Genomic DNA, 16,038 nt, shown 5'->3' with positions numbered 1-16,038 from the left:
ACGGAACTGAGACCGGCCTTACAACTCTGGAAGTCAAGCCTGTTTGGATTTGACTCACTAACAGATATTTTACCAAACAGGTTTGTTCTACAGAAAGTCCATCAGCATACCCCATAGATGTTTTCAAAATGGCCATAGGAAAGGAGGCAAGGGAGGCCTCTTGGTGGTCATATGCAAGCCCTCCAGTGCCTACAGAAAAATGCAATGGAGCTGAGCAGTTCATGTTGGCAGTATATTGCAGACTTCATGTTGAATAGGACGTTGATAATTTCATCGTTTTAAATTAGCACAGATATCCCAAAGCTCAAAATAAATATACATCTGAAAGCTAGGAATCGACCATGTGGTGTGTGTGTGTGTGAGTGTGTGTGTGTGTGTGTGAGAGTGTGTGAGTGTGTGTGTGTGTGTGAGTGTGTGTGTGTGAGAGTGTGTGAATGTGTGTGTGAGTGTGTGTGTGTTGTGTGTTGTGTATGTGTGTGCGTGCGTGTGAGTGTGTGTGAGTGTGTGTATGCATTTGTGTGTGTGAGTGTGAGTGTGTGTGTGTATGTGTGAGAGTGTGTGTGTATGTGTGTGTATGTGTGTGTGAGTGTGTGTGTATGTGTGAGTGTGTGTGTGTGTGTGTGTGTGTGTTCTACAGGGGTTTGGTCAGAAAATAAATAAAGAAAGAAATAGACAATTTTCATCAAATACAACAAAGTATTTTCATTTACTCTAAGTGAAACCTCCAAAAAGAATGATTTGTCCCACATCCAAGAGGTATGGAGGTAGGGATGGGGCTTGTTTGAGGCTTAGATACATAATTCTCCTGACGAATTTCTGAGACAAGGAAAATGCATAACCATGTCATTTCATGTCATTTGTCTTTAAGAACAAAACGTGGCATCTCTTGGGAGAGCACACTCATTTATTTATTTATTTTAATTCCTTCTCCTGTTCAGAATCATGTATGGTTGAGCCTACGCGTTGGAAGCCTGAGGACAGTGCCATGTGTCTCTTCCTCTCTTGTGCTGGGACTACCCACAGAAGCCGGGCTCTTCAGCAATGCTTGTGGGATGAATAAATTAAGTCGCTCGTGATTACCCATTGCAGAGAAAATGAACCTGCTGTAAATCCTCCGATTCATGGTGTACACTCTCACGGCTAGAATCTTTCAAGCTTATAGCGGTTGTCTCAGCCATTTTTTAAAAAGTATAGTTTTTAGAAAGCTAAAAGTATGAAATATTTTCAACTGACAGTCTTAAAGGAGAATTCTAAGGAGGATTCTATCGGGATGCCAGGAAAAGGCTTAAGGGTGGCACTGACTGGTCTCTCCTCAGGAAGGCAGAAAATGTCTTCCATTTTCTTTCTTTCTTTCTTCTTCTTCTTCTTCATCTTTTTTTTTTTTTTTTTTTGGTAAATGACTACTATATAGGTTTTGTGGACAAGAACATATGTTAAAGTCAGAGATAAAGTTAAAAAATTAAAGAGCAGGCAGTAATCATAACTGCCCTTTCAAGTCAATATACACCCTCATGCTAAGTTTAAAAATGATTATTTTTCATGTAAGGCTTGAGGCCCAGATCAATGGATTCAACTGCTTTCATAGCAAGAGAAAGGATCTATTTTCTTATGTTATTAATTCTGAATAAAGCATATGATACTAAGCTCTTTTGAAAATTAACCATTTCTGACTTTAAATATATTTCCTGTTGTATACTAAAGATATTGTATAGAAATTATAATATTTTATTCACCAAATTTCACAACACTGAGTCATCCCTGGGCTTCAGTCTCCAAAGCTCTTCCCATCTAAAAGGGTGAACCATTTTATTTAGAATATTTATTTTTTAAAGCATGGATCCACAGGAAACCTCCATCTAAAATAATTTTTAACATGTTTCTCTTAAGTTCAAATAAATATATTTTCTTTGTGATACACATATTTCAGACATTTTGTTAACTGTCACAATGACAAAAATCCAAACATTACAGATGAGCTAGGCAAGCTGATATTTCTTAGTATTTGCAGCATAGACAAAAGGCATATATTTTTTAGATACTTTCTATTCAAAATAGCCTCGGCTGATGGTGAAATCTGCATAAGAACTCCTACATCTTCTAGACAAAGATCAGACAATCCACTCTGGGATAAAAAACCAGCCATGAGGGTAAACCTAAAATAAAAGCATTCCAATTCTTTCTCAATTGCCCTTCCTTTAAACGTCCAAATAAATCATGCAGTACCTTTTAATTTTCTGACTGAGTGCTTCCCAATCAGTGCTTCCTCTGTTAGAGACAAGCTGAGGAACCTAGAGAAACAAAAGAAACACATATATACATATAGGTTTGTCAGATAAATATCAAAAATCACAACTCACCAATAAGTCCATTCATCCTTGATATCCAGATAATAAATGTATGCCTTGGAGTCTGGAGCACAAAAAAGGCAGCGCTTGGATTTTAAGCTCAATAACGTATTTAAAACACAGTATTCCGAGGCCACATAAAGCTGATCCTTTGAAAACGTGGATTAAAAAGAAAAGAAAATGTAAAAAGCCCTAAAGCATTACCGGTAGATATGCAGCAATACCCCTCGAATGGAGTCTGTAAGAGCTGCCACCGCAGAACCCTGCTTCAGGAACACTCCCTCTGTTCTGTGTCGCTAGCTCCAGACAGACGCAGTCTGAAAGCCACCAGCTCCTGTCTGTGTGTGCCGTGGAAAGGGAAGCTGCAAATTAGAAAAAGTCCCCGCAGTGGCGGAAAGGAAAATAAGGCAAGTAGGAGAGGGAGAGAGAGCTCACTAGGCTTAGAATTTTCGAGAATGATGACAAGCCACTCAGCTCCGCCATCATTCACTGACAAAAGGATGCTGCCTCTGGCTTAGGATTTAGCGGTTTGCCATGGGGACTTCTGGTACCAAATGCCTGACAGGCATTTTAATTGCCTCCATCCAAATGTGTCCCCAGGAGTCAAGTCTATAAGCCTACGAATGTCATCATCTGGTCTCCTTTGTGTCACACACACACACACACACACACACACGTGGGGGCGGGGCAGGCTTAGAGAGACTCGTTTTCAGGAATATAGGATTACAGGCAAGTTAAGCTACACAAACTGGACATAAGTAAATGATCATTAATTGGAATTTTATTATCTATATGAAGTATACTAGAGATAGTTTGAGGTTTTGTCATTGACAGATGAATACAATATTTAAAAACTATCCCATATTATTATTTATGTCCCAAAAAGGTATGTATTAAAGAAGTGTATATACTAGTATATATTTTTCTACAGAAAATTCAAAGGCTTTGTAAATATGATAACTACAAGCTTGGCAATGTGTCACTTCAAGGCTAGCCATGTGATATCCCTCTGCAATCATTTTATTCTGGTTCCATACAAAAGAAGGTGACAACCAGTTTGAGGACTGGGACTTTGCTGTCCCTGAGGTGAAGGTTATTACAGGGAACTCAGTGTTTGGCATAACCAGTCTCCCCTTCGTGTTAGCAAATGAAATTAACAATTGAATATCCCTGTCATACAGTGTGCTTTATGTAGGGGACTTAACTGTAGAATAATTCTTCACCTGTATTATCCTGGAGAAAATGGTTAATAGATGAATTGGTAAAGCATTGTTAGAGCCCTGAACCAGTAAATGGAGTAAATTTTCTGTGTATCAAAAGGGCCAGCTGCAAAGAAGGTTGCTGAGAGGAAGTATCACCATGGTTACCGGAAACAAAAAGCAAGGGGGTGGGGGTTGGAGAGAAGGGAGATGCCAGGAAGAGAGAACAGGAGTACAGTGGAGAAAATCTGGAGACAAAAGGATACAGTTCCTTCTCCTCCTTCTAGAAAGCTCTGCCTCTGACAGATTTGTGTTGTGCTTTCAATTCAATTAAGATGGAGTTTCATTTCCTGCTGCCATGTTCTTCCCCATTTTTGATCATGAGCTAATTTTGCTTTCATAAATATTCATTTTTTTTCTTTTCTATGGGATTGATCCAATCCATATCTGCATCTTCAGAAATCACTCAGCCTCACAGATGAGAAAGCTGGGGCCTGAGGGCTACTACATCCTAATTCCCACACAGAGGCAGCAGCCTGGCTTCCTAACTAGCCCACTGGGCTGTCCCCTCTCACCAAGTGACTTTCTCTTCTTTCCTCTTATGCTGTTTGAAGGCAAAACAGAATCCAGTAAGATCCTGTGCCTTTGATCTTGTCAACCTTTCATTTGCAGAAGCAACATTCTCCCCTTTTAGGACACACTGCACTAATCTTACGAACCAGCTTTGCCTACTGTCTGTGCTGGACTGTGTATAAGGCCACAGAACTTGGGTGATCATAGCAACAGCCCTTCTTCCTTTTACATTCTGGCAGTCAGATGGATCAACTGCCCTTTGCAGATCTATCTTGTTCACCCAGCTTAACCATCAGGGCCTGGGACTTCTGACATTATTGGCATTGTTGTTTTTACAAGCATGAAAGTGGAATATCAAACTGAGCCAGGGTTCCCATGTTGATCGTATATATCACAATGTAAATCTTTCTGGGGTTATCTAAAACAATGATGCTGGAAAACTGGAAGTCCAGGTGTATTGTATGCATGCATGTGTGCATGCCAATGTGTGTGTATGCGTGTGTGTGTGTGTGTGTGTGTGTGTGTCAGTGTGTGTGTATGCATGTATTCATCTATGTGCATGTAGAGGTAGAGATGTCAGTCAAAAATCTTTTTTTACTACAGATTTAAGAAGTGATTTTCCTCAGCCTATGAATCACAAAAATGACTGGCCTGATAAGATATTCTCAATGGTGCAATAATAACAACATTTTTATTGGGGGGATAACCAACAGCTGTCTAATTAGACTTAAGGACTGCTTAATAGGAAGGAATTCATGCCTGGTACTGTGTGTGGCTCAAGCCAACTACACATGGCAGGAGAGTCATAGACCCTCGAGGAGAAGCTACTCCTGCTATTTTCCTAAATTAATCTAATTCCTAACTACATTCTAAATCCCTGTCCTTTCACTTATAGATTAGTACAGTTCTCAGGAATTCTCAAAGAAATTTCTTGCCCCATCAGAATGCAGAATCACAGAGATCCAGGGCTGATCAAAACATAGAGAATAAGTGACTATGGTGTACCCAGTCATAATTGGTAATCTACATCGCAATGCTATACCCAAGGCTCAGGGAACATTCCAGAAGAGGGGCTGGAAAGACTGTCATTGCCAGAGGACCTGCTGAGTTATAGTGTCATTTGCTCTCCTTCTGGACAGAACAAAGAAGCTGAATGCATGAGGTCTTAAAAGTATGGTTTCCTAAGCAAGATGTGTATAATGAAGGCATCAGTTGACAAGCCAGTGTGGCTGGGGTAAATTTCTTGAGGCCCTAGATAAAGGGCTGAGACAGAGAGAATCATCTCTCTCCAAGGATGATCCCCTGATTGGTTGCCCAATCCCAAGTAGTTAGTCCTAAACACATGTACATTTGAACAACACCAGATACACTCAATTCTCTCTGTCTCTCTCTCTCTCATATAATACAATAACAATTAAAGAAGAGAAGGTCATGAGTGGAAGTGATATAAAACATGGGAGGACTAGGAGTTGGAGCAGGGAAGCTGTATTGAGAAAGATGTTTATACAATTCTTATATATGAAAAAGATTTTTAATAGTGTGAAAGTTACATTAATGGATGATTAGTTCAAAGACAATAAAAGTCATCTTTGTGGTACATATGCTTTCCCTATTATTCATATTAAGCATTCTATGTGAATGCCATATTTTACTTACATTGCCATAAAAATCAGTATTTTGATTTCTACTGTATGATTTACATTTATTTAAAATTTAAAATAGATTTCTCTCCTACTTCCTTTGAATTCTGCAAAGTGCCTAGCAAGAGGCTGCAAGCTCTTAAATGACCAGAAAGAGCAGGATTGTCTTCTGTTGATATTATAATACACTATGTTTGAATTTTTTAAATTAAAAAATTATCATAATAGTTAATGAAGGCTTCTTAGGGCCAAAATACTCTGACAATCTTTTTAAACTTGACTATAGCTGAGCATGATAGTTCATGCTTATATACTCTCAATTCAGAAAGAAAAGAGGGGCAGAAAAACATGTTCAAGGCCAGACTGGATCACAGAGTGAGACCTTGTCTCAAAATGATTAAGACAATAAATAGTATGCTTTTTGCTTTAAAAATTAATAGAAAATATGTACTCTCGCCCAGCTGTCTTGATTTTGTTATTTGAGATAATAGGCAGATATGTAAGCATTTTGCAAAGAATTATGATACCAAAGTCTGCTTAATATAATCTTTTTTTCCCTTCAGCTAAGTTGGTCCACATAAACCAATAAATATTACAGTTAAACACACCTGACAAAGATGACAGAAGGTAAGAAGGAGAGATGGAAGAAAAGATGGGAGGGCAAGATAGAAAGATAATTATCAAAAGCTATCACAGTATAAATTATACAGATGGCAAAAGGTGTAAATATCTAGCTTTAAGAGAAACTACAAAAGTACACAGAGCTAACTAGTAAAGGTTCTTGTCCTTATTGCAGCACTATGCAGATCACTGAGGATACCAAAACAACCCAAGTGTCAGGTGAGAATAGAAAACATGTGTGTGCTGCAAATGCTTCAGAACAAAAATACATGTAGATATTGTTATTCCTGAAACAAATCAGCACAGGTTTTATTACTTGTCACAAGCTTGAGCCTGGAACTGAAATGCAATGAGCCAGACACAGAAAGAAAAATGTGGTTATGGTCTCATTTTTAAGTGGATTTCAAAATATCTAACATACAACAATGAAGGGAAATATCAGTAGCTACCATAGGGCATGAACTAATATGAGGGTCAGACATCAAAGAAGACAAATAGCAGTTATGTAATCTTACGTATGAGAGCTCATAAGTAGTATAAAGATTATAGGTAATAAAGTGGTGCCAAGTATAAATAAGGAAGTAGGAGTTTTTTTTAACAAAAACATACTGAAGGTCTGATATATTTTATATAGCATGAGCCTTTGAACATGCTAGAAGTAGAAGAAGCCCAACTAAAGGTCACTTATTGTACTGTTTATTGAATCAACTCTTATGCATCTAATTCACTAGGAGACACTTGAAAGCAGAATATTGAGTATCACTATAGAACTCTCATGAAGCATGAATGAGAAACAGTTTGTTTACAAAGGAGCAAATACCCAAGTGATGCTGGGGTTACTTAGGGCCATCATGGAACTTCACTGAGGTATTATTGTTCAGACTTGGCCTGCAGTGGGGATGCCAATAGATTGTTTTAAGCAAACAGTATTAAGAAGAGTTCAAGATAATGCTGGGTGGTGGTGGTGCACGCCTTTAATCCCAGCACTTGGGAGGCATAGGCAGGCAGATTTCTGAGTTCGAGGCCAGCCTGGTCTACAAAGTGAGTTCCAGGACAGCCAAGGCTATACAGAGAAACCCTGTCTCAAAAAACAAACAAACAAACAAACAAACAAACAAACTGAAAACAAACAAAAAAAACAAAAAAACAAAAACCAAACCAAACCAACCAACCAAACAAAAAAACAGGGTTCAAGATAGCTTTCTACCCCCTTTGACTTCAAATTTTCCTGTCTGTCTGTCTCTCTCTCTCTCTCCACACACACACACACACACACACACACACACACACACACACACACACACACACACACATATATATATATGACCTATCTATTGTAGTTTCTTTAAAACTGAATTACATTTTTATCCAATGTCTGTATAAAATAAATTTCAAGTTACTTTTGGATTATGTACAGGATGATATAAACTGAAGGAGAAGAAAGGAGGAGAGAGAGAAAGGGAGAGAGAGACAGAGAGAGAGAGAGAAGAGAAGAGAGAGAGACAGAGAGAGAAGAGAAGAGAAGAGAAGAGAAGAGAAGAGAAGAGAAGAGAAGAGAGAGATTGATTTTGATTTTTTTAACATAAAGGTTGAGTGTCTTCATATAGGAGGAACAACAATATGAACTATCCAGTACTCCCCCACCCCCCGAATTATGTCTCTAGTGTCATATGTAGCAGAGGATGGCCTAGTCAGCCATCAATGGGAGGAGAGGCCCTTGGTCTTGCCAAGTTCATATGCCCCAGTATAGGGGAATGCCAGGGCCAGGAAGTAGGAGTGGGTGGGTTGGGGAGCAGGCGGGGGGTAATAGGGGGCTTTGGGGATAGCATTTGAAATGTAAATGAAGAAAATATCTAATAAAATACTACTAATAATAATAATAATAGGTTGAGTGTAATTTAGTGAAATAGCTAGATTAGCAACCAAAATCCTTTTGGTTTATAATTCTCTAAGATTTGACAAGTGCATATGTCATATAACAACAAATGAGATGCAACATGATTTGATTATTGAAAAGATCCCACCTGTCAGCCCTTTAGCTCCTGCAATGGGTAGTTTATCTACCTCGATCCTGGCTGCCTTTGTAGGCTACCACTGTCCAAACAGATGAAATGTCTATCATGCAGGTCTTTTATGTTCTTTTCACAGAGTCTCACTAAAGCAAACTGAACCACACTTGTTTTGAAACTCCTTTAAAAGACAATCTCTCATGGACAAAAGTATTGAAAAACAACTATTAATTCTTCATTGTGTAACCTTGTATCTCTGAAAAGACTAAGTTGAAGGTAAAATGATCCTCTGAGTATGAAAAGCAAATGATAAAAGAATAACTAAAACACACACACACACAGCCAGCCAGTGAGAGTGCAAAGGAGCACAGCCACTTTGGAGAACTGCTTGCCAATATCTGCAAATGCAATTCAGCTTCTAGATAGATACCAAGACGAATGAGCACATATGCCCAGCTAGCCACATGTAATGCATAACATTAGCAACATTCATAACGATGCAAAGCTAAAAACTACTCAAATCTTTGAGAATAGAGGATACATTCAAACAACAGATTGCTATTTACACAAAAAGGAAAGAAAACATCACAGACAAAAATCACAAATAAAAGAGATCTGCACAATGGTCACATCCTATGCCATTCCATTTAACTGAAATTCAAGACCGGTCAAAAATAACACTCTAAAGTTTGTGCAGTGGTTCCCTCTGTGAGGACAGATGGCATTGACTTGGAAAAAATCTAATGTCTTCTGGATTCAGCAGTAGCGATGCGGGAGGTGGAAGAAAGAATTGCCATGCTTATTACATGCATTACACCTTAATAATGACAATAATATGCATCATGATGTCATCGTTTTAGAAAGTCCATTTATGACAGACTTCAAATCTGTGAGGATTGTGCAAAAAATCTTGGTATGGGAAAATACTTGCAACCATGTCTGGATACAGGAGGGCCATATGATGATGTGTATGCTGAATAAACAAGGGAACAGGTTTCCTAGCAAAAAGAGGACATTGCACACCAGCTTTTCATAAATAAACAGCAACTCAAATATAAAAGAAAAAGAAGCAAATACCCATTTTATGAGCATCCTATCAGCAAGCGGATTTTTTTTTTCTCATAGAAATCTTTAGTGAAGTACATTATCACTACAAGAGAGTAGTCAGACAAGAAACTTTAAATCATTCTTTCCACAGGCAGCCTCTGCCCACTGGCATCACTGATCTTCATAGTTTGTCTTTTGGCTTCATCTCGTTCCTTTCCAATCCAAAGCATACACTTCCTTTGTGGTCCATTTTAAGTTCTTCCTCTCTAGTATCAGCTTCCAGAATTTCTACAGCATATAATACTACGAAGATCTTTTGTTTCTTAGACTCACCATGATATAAAATAAAATACATAAAAACTATTTGGTTACTGTAACACATAACTATTGTTTTTCAGTTTCTTCCCTAGTTTGTTTAGGTATTGCCTAATTTAAAAGTGTGAGAGATGAATCTGATTATAATGATTAAATATCTGTAGTGCGCTTTTCTCTTTGGGTACATTGTTTTATTTGGCTTTTCTTAGAGTTGCTTACTCATAGTTTACTGTTACGGAAACAGGTCCTGTTAAGTTTAGCAAAGTTCCCAAGGCCACACGGCTGGTGAGAGATAAATTCAGGACCTGGATTTTTAAGCTAATTAGTCAGTAATTCAAACTAACACACAAAATATCAGAAGAGATTAAAAACATTAGACTTAAGAATTTTCCATTGCCACTTACTATGCATCAGAAGAGGATGAAAGAAATTAAACATAGAGTTAAATTTAAGCTTTAAGACAGACTACATATGATATAAGTAGGGTGTGAATAAGGGAAGAATGAAAAGAATCGGAAGACTGCAAATATGTATTTTACTTTCAGAATGCCAGATGCTTTCACCTTATATTTACAAATTAATGTATGCTCATTGCAATCATCGCTACAGCTGAAGACCACATAACCTTATTTTCAGTTTTTGTTTTCTTTTTATATTTCTTTGTTGTTTGTATACTTATTATTACCCTTCCACCCCTGTGTGTGTGTGTGTGTGTGTGTGTGTGCGCGCGCGCACATGAGCATGTGTACACACGTACATGTATAACAGAAGACATGAGGAGGTCAGAGGATAACTCTTGGCAGTCAATTCTCCCATTTTACAGTCTACTATGTAGGTTCTCAGCACTGAACTCGGGTTTTTAGGCTTGATGGCAAGCGAGTCTAAATACTGAGCCATCTTGACCGCATTAAAAAAAATAAAAAATAAAAAATAAAATAAAAATTTTTTTTCCTTTCTTCTTTTCTTTTAAAATGTTCTAGTGAGGTCTTGCTATATATCCCAGGCATGCCTTGAAGTTGCAAACCTCCTGCCTCAGCTGCTTGAGTGCTCCGATTACATGCAACAGCATGTCTGCTTTATGCCCTACTTTCTAACTTTGCTTTGCATTTATTTAATGCAGAATTCATTCTCATCACATACGTTTTGTTTCCGGAGTTTCTTTCTATGATCTATTTCTTTGGTGAACCCTCCCATTCTGACTTTGGAGTGATTTGTTCTTTCTTGGTGCCAATCACACTAGGGCAGGGGGAGGGATTACACATGTGGGTTGATCCAACCATGAGCCCTGGAAGTTCAATCTTAGGTGCTTTGTTCATCTGGTTGTTCAGTGATTAGAGAATACATGTCTAAACCCCCGTGATCAGCACTCTCCACATTTTTAAACATAAACATCAATGATTTAGCATTGTGTTTGAACCCTCAACCTGGGCCCTACTTTTCCACCTGGGAATACCAACCTACTTTCATATCCAGGAATGATTCCTTTAACCTTTAAAGTGGCTTTCTAGTACTTAGTGGTTTTTCTGATAAGCATACCCTTGATGGCCTGGGGCATTTCATGGATATCCTGAGAGTAAGCTTGGTAATTTGAACCTCTTGATTTGCCTGATTTGGTAGGGCATTCTGGATCAAGGGAACAGGAAACCATTTTCACAGGTTACTACAGCAAGCTAACAGACAGCATACAGTCTATGCTTGATATATATTGAAATAAATGTCATTATGTTTTCAAAAGTTTTGCTATCTGGTAATTTGTGGCTTACCTGTTTTTAAACATCTTGCTCAAGAATTATCCATACCTAGTAAGTATAATGACAGTAATAAAACTAATGTCTGAATACAGTTGCTGTCTTCATTGCACTATATCCTTAAATACCATCCAGTACCATGGCACTGTTAAGTGCAGAACCAGAAAGCATCCTAACAATGTCACTTCACAAAATACATGTCCAGGATGAGTTAAAAGCATTTGCATTTAAATTTGGGGTAACCAATTGCTTTAATGGAAATGCTTCCATCCTCTTCCCAATATTTCCACAGATATGCCTTTCCTCACAAGACTTCACCTGAACGAACACTTTATTACAAGATATAATTTCTGCTTCCACTGAATAATACCTACCAATTTCTCCTGTAACATACTATTTACTTGCTGTTTATTCTTTACTGTCTGACACTATCTACTTGTAAACTTCATGAAGACAGAAGCCTGCCTGCTTTATTCACTAATATATCTCAAGCACATAGGACTATATGTGGTAAACAAATAATACATAATAAGTATTAATTGCGCAAATATTATTTAAGTGGTATTAGTGGGGTTGAATATGCAATATTAAAATTCACAGAAAGATATGAGTTTCTTCTCCCAAAAACTTCACTCTCAGCTCAAACAGTTTCAGATGTAATGAACCAAACACATGTGGTGTGTTTCTTTCATTTGGTCTTAAATAACTTTAAAATACAAGTATCGGGTTTTCACCCTTGGTGCATTGATGGTATCTTGATACACTTGCCATGTTTCAGGGTTTTTTGTTTGTTTGTTCATTGTATTTTTATTTATACTCAATTGTTTTTCTTTGTTTTTCTTATCTGCTCGCGAATCTTTAGTTACAGCTTCTAAATCTACCTCCATTGTTCAATAACTTATAAGATATGGTAGCCTAGTTTCTTTATCCCTAAACTAACAACCACACCAGAGGGGGGGGGGAATCATCTTTGCAAGAGAAATGGACAAGGCATCAAGAAAAATTAACTAATTTTGTAGAACAAATTTTAACTAACTAAATTTTAATTTGGTAGTGAGTCAAGTACACGCTTCTTTACATCTCATGAGTTTCTTGGATGATCTTGAGGGATGTAGGAAATGAAGCTTCCTTTTTATCACATCTCTCCACCTATGAGTCACTGCAGTTTAACAGGAGAGTGGACGATGATGTAAACTCATTTGCTACAAAGGCGCATGGTACAGAATCAAATAGTACCTGATGTTAGACCTAAATTCCTGACTTCTTTTTGAAAACTACTAGAGGACTATGTTGTTTACTGCCTCTATGCATTGAAGAAAATTCTGTAGTCTTCTGAATCCTTGCCACACCTTCCCTACTGAGTACACACAACTGAAGCAGGAGCACTCGCTGTGAGGTCACCTAGCATCATTCCATCTGAATGAGGCCATCACTGACTTCAAAGTGAACAGGATATTCTGAAAAGGCTTAAATACAGAGGGTTTTTTGGTTTTTGTTTTTTTTTTCAATTTAATTGATAACATGTCTGGATTCCAATTATAGTTTATTGATTGGAAGCTTGTCTCTCATTGGTGTGACCTAAGCCCTAGCATTACGCAAAAGAAAGAAAAATTCCACATAGATCATACATTATTTGTTGAGAAGTTAATTAGTGCCCTACACATGTATCATGGTTTCTAATAACATATATATTTATTTAATGAATATTTTTAATTGCATGAGAGTAAGTTACAGGTTGTCTTAGATAATGTTTCTCACTGTGATAAGACATCATGAATAAAATCAACTTGAGGAGGAAAATGTTTATTTCGTGTTGAAGCTAATAGTTCTTATCATCAAAGGAACTCCGGATGCAGAAATGTATACAGAGGCCATACAGCAGTGGTTTTCAACTCTCCTAATGCTGTGACCCTGTAATATAATTCCTTAGGTTGTAATGACCCTCATCCATGAAATTATTTTCATTGCTACTTCACAAGTATAGTTTTGCTACTGTTATTAATCATAATATAAATAGTTTGGGAGATAAAGGTTTGCCAAAGGGGTTTTGACACATAGGCTGAGAACGACTGCCACAGAGAAATGTTGCTGCTGCTTACTGGCTTGTTCTTCATGGTTTGCTCATCTATCTTTCTTCTAAAAGCCAGGGCCACCAGCCTGAGGGTGGCACTGCCCAGAATGGGTTAGGCCTTACTACTTCCATCATCAATCAAGAAAATGAACTATAAACTTGCCCACAAGCCAATCTGCTGGAGGCTTTCTCAACAGTGTTCCTTCTTTCCAGGTGACTTTAGCTTGTATACAGTTTACCTAAAACTAGCCAGCACATGGTTGTAGAGTTTCATACTAGTTGAGAGCAAACATCCTATAGTTTAATAATTTTCTCTTTCTATAAGATCTGATAGATGCTTTTAAAATTAGTATGCAGTAATTAAATTGTGCTATGAGGATGTTGGCATAGGTAAAAATAATGAGAAGTGTACAAAAATGTATAACTGTAGCCATTGTTCTTAAGTATTGAATAGATAGATAGATAGATAGATAGATAGATACATAGATACATAGATACATAGATACATAGATAGATACATAGATAGATGGGTAGAAACTAAGAAAATCATGAGAAAGGGGGAAGAAAACACATGTCCAGGCTAAAGGTACTTTCTGTTAAAGTATGAGAGACCTATGAATACATGTAAGAAGCTCAAGATGCTTCAACGACCTGGCTTTCTAGAGCACAAAAGCCATTCATAATCTTCTTGTCTTGGGGCTATTCAATGATTGCATGATTTGTTGATTAGCCCATGAGAAGTGTATGTGAAGCCTAAATCAAGAAATGCATGAACAGGGCTGGATATATGGCTCAGTGGTTAAGAGCACTGGATGCTTTTCCAGAGGACGAGTTTGAGTCCCAGGACCCACAGGATGGCTCTACCTATAACCCCAGTCCTAGGGCATTCAATTCCCTCTTCCTCTGTCCCTCACAAGCAACAGGCACACATAAAGTATACAAACATACAATTGGACACTAATACCTGTCAATATTTTTGTAAAGAAAGAGAAATTCATGGATAGGCTCCAGAGAGAGCTTTGTGAATATGATGCCCGCTGCTAAAGAGTAAGAATTGAAGTTTGATTCTCAGAACACAAGTAAAAGCCTAGCAAATATGGTGGCCACCTGTAATCTCTGCACTTAGGAGTAAAAATGGGCATCAATGGGGCAAGTTGGCTATTTAGACCAGCTGGTACAAGCAGTCTCTGGGTTCAGTAAGAGTCTGTCTGTGTAATTAAAGTGGAAAACACAGAAGACACCAGACATCATGTTTAGGCCTATACACACATGTGCATACACATAGATGTTCATGCGCACCTGCATACATCACACATATTGAATTTGTTCTGAACATATACATATACAGGAAGTAAAAATGAAGAGAGATAGATTACCTGTATATATAAAGTTGTCAAAAATAATTTATAATTTTAAAAAAGGAAGTAAAACTTAAAATGTACAAGTGAAGCACAAATGAAAATATTGAGAAATTGGCATCATATTCAGTTAAAAGGGGGAATTAAAGGAAATAACAGAAATATTTCAGTGTGTGTGTGTGTGTGTGTGTGTGTGTGTGTGTAAGATGCTCAAATAGCCCAGAAGTACTACATCCTTCTCTAAGTATCACTTGACAAAGTGAATGAATATGGATGGGGTCTGTTAGTAGAGTTAAAGTCTTCAGATCAGAAAATAAAGCAAGAGTAAATGAGGTCTGTAGAAAAGAACTGGATGGGCAGATGCTCGGTATGCACACAGAGCTTCATTTATAAACCAGTTCAGCAGGCTGCCAGGTGAAACAGGCTGAGCCACCTGAAAGATCATATTCAATGGCTGGCATTTCTCAATGCCCAGCTGGGTAGTTTAAACAGACACAGTTAAATTTGAGTTGCATGCTTCCTTTAACACAGCTTTATAAATCTTGTACAGGATCAATATTTGCCAAACACCTGCCACCATCATTTGTCTAGAATTTGCTAGATTCAGCAAGTCTTGACAGAGGATATATTATGTGGATGGTTGGTCCTCTACTTTGGACTCACATCTATTGATGCTATGCTAATGGGTTTAGTTCTATCTTGTCAACAGCATAAATTAATTTAGTCCTACCAAGAGGATTATTTTGGAAAGAGAGAATGTTACCCTCAGTATGCTTGGAGGTGCAAGTGAATAAGTTTCTAACACCAGTAGAATGAAAAGCACAGAGACACACACATTCCCTTAAAGTGACTTTCTTTCCGATGTCTGTACTAGATAAGAATTGGTTCAAGCACAGTATTTCACTCTTGATCCCCTGAAACGAATACTTCATAATACGTCACAGTGAACTTTGAACTGAGTGCATATTTCATCGTGAAATCGTGTCTTCTAGCAAAAGGTACATGTTTTCTATTAGTAAAGACAGATTTGTGACTATCATAATTCCTTAGTAACTTAGGTTAATTAGCAAATTACTAATGGCTCCACAGAGCAAGGCAATATAATTGCATGC

The 16,038-nt window shown here is 37.7% G+C and overlaps 1 protein-coding gene and 1 pseudogene across 31 annotated transcripts in view; both read right to left on the bottom strand.

The window, feature by feature from the left end:
• The window catches only part of Map2 (microtubule-associated protein 2), a 267,382-nt gene that overhangs the window by 117,892 nt on the left and 133,452 nt on the right, over positions 1 to 16,038 (bottom strand). For 19 of the 31 annotated variants that reach the window (XM_006495746.3, XM_006495754.3, XM_006495751.3 and 16 more), the window contains one exon: positions 2,224 to 2,288. The gene's annotated coding sequence lies outside the window, so the exon portion shown is untranslated. Of the gene's footprint in view, positions 1 to 2,223; positions 2,289 to 2,357; positions 8,417 to 16,038 lie in introns of those variants that run through there. The other 12 variants (XM_006495747.4, XM_017319165.2, XM_017319169.2 and 9 more) reach the window with 3 other exon arrangements.
• Positions 10,887 to 11,424, bottom strand: Gm18034 (predicted gene, 18034; annotated as a pseudogene).

Source organism: Mus musculus, chromosome 1 (assembly GCF_000001635.26).
Source record: "Mus musculus strain C57BL/6J chromosome 1, GRCm38.p6 C57BL/6J".
NCBI classification, from domain to species: Eukaryota; Metazoa; Chordata; class Mammalia; order Rodentia; family Muridae; genus Mus; species Mus musculus.
This window is presented reverse-complemented; position numbering and strand designations above follow the sequence as displayed.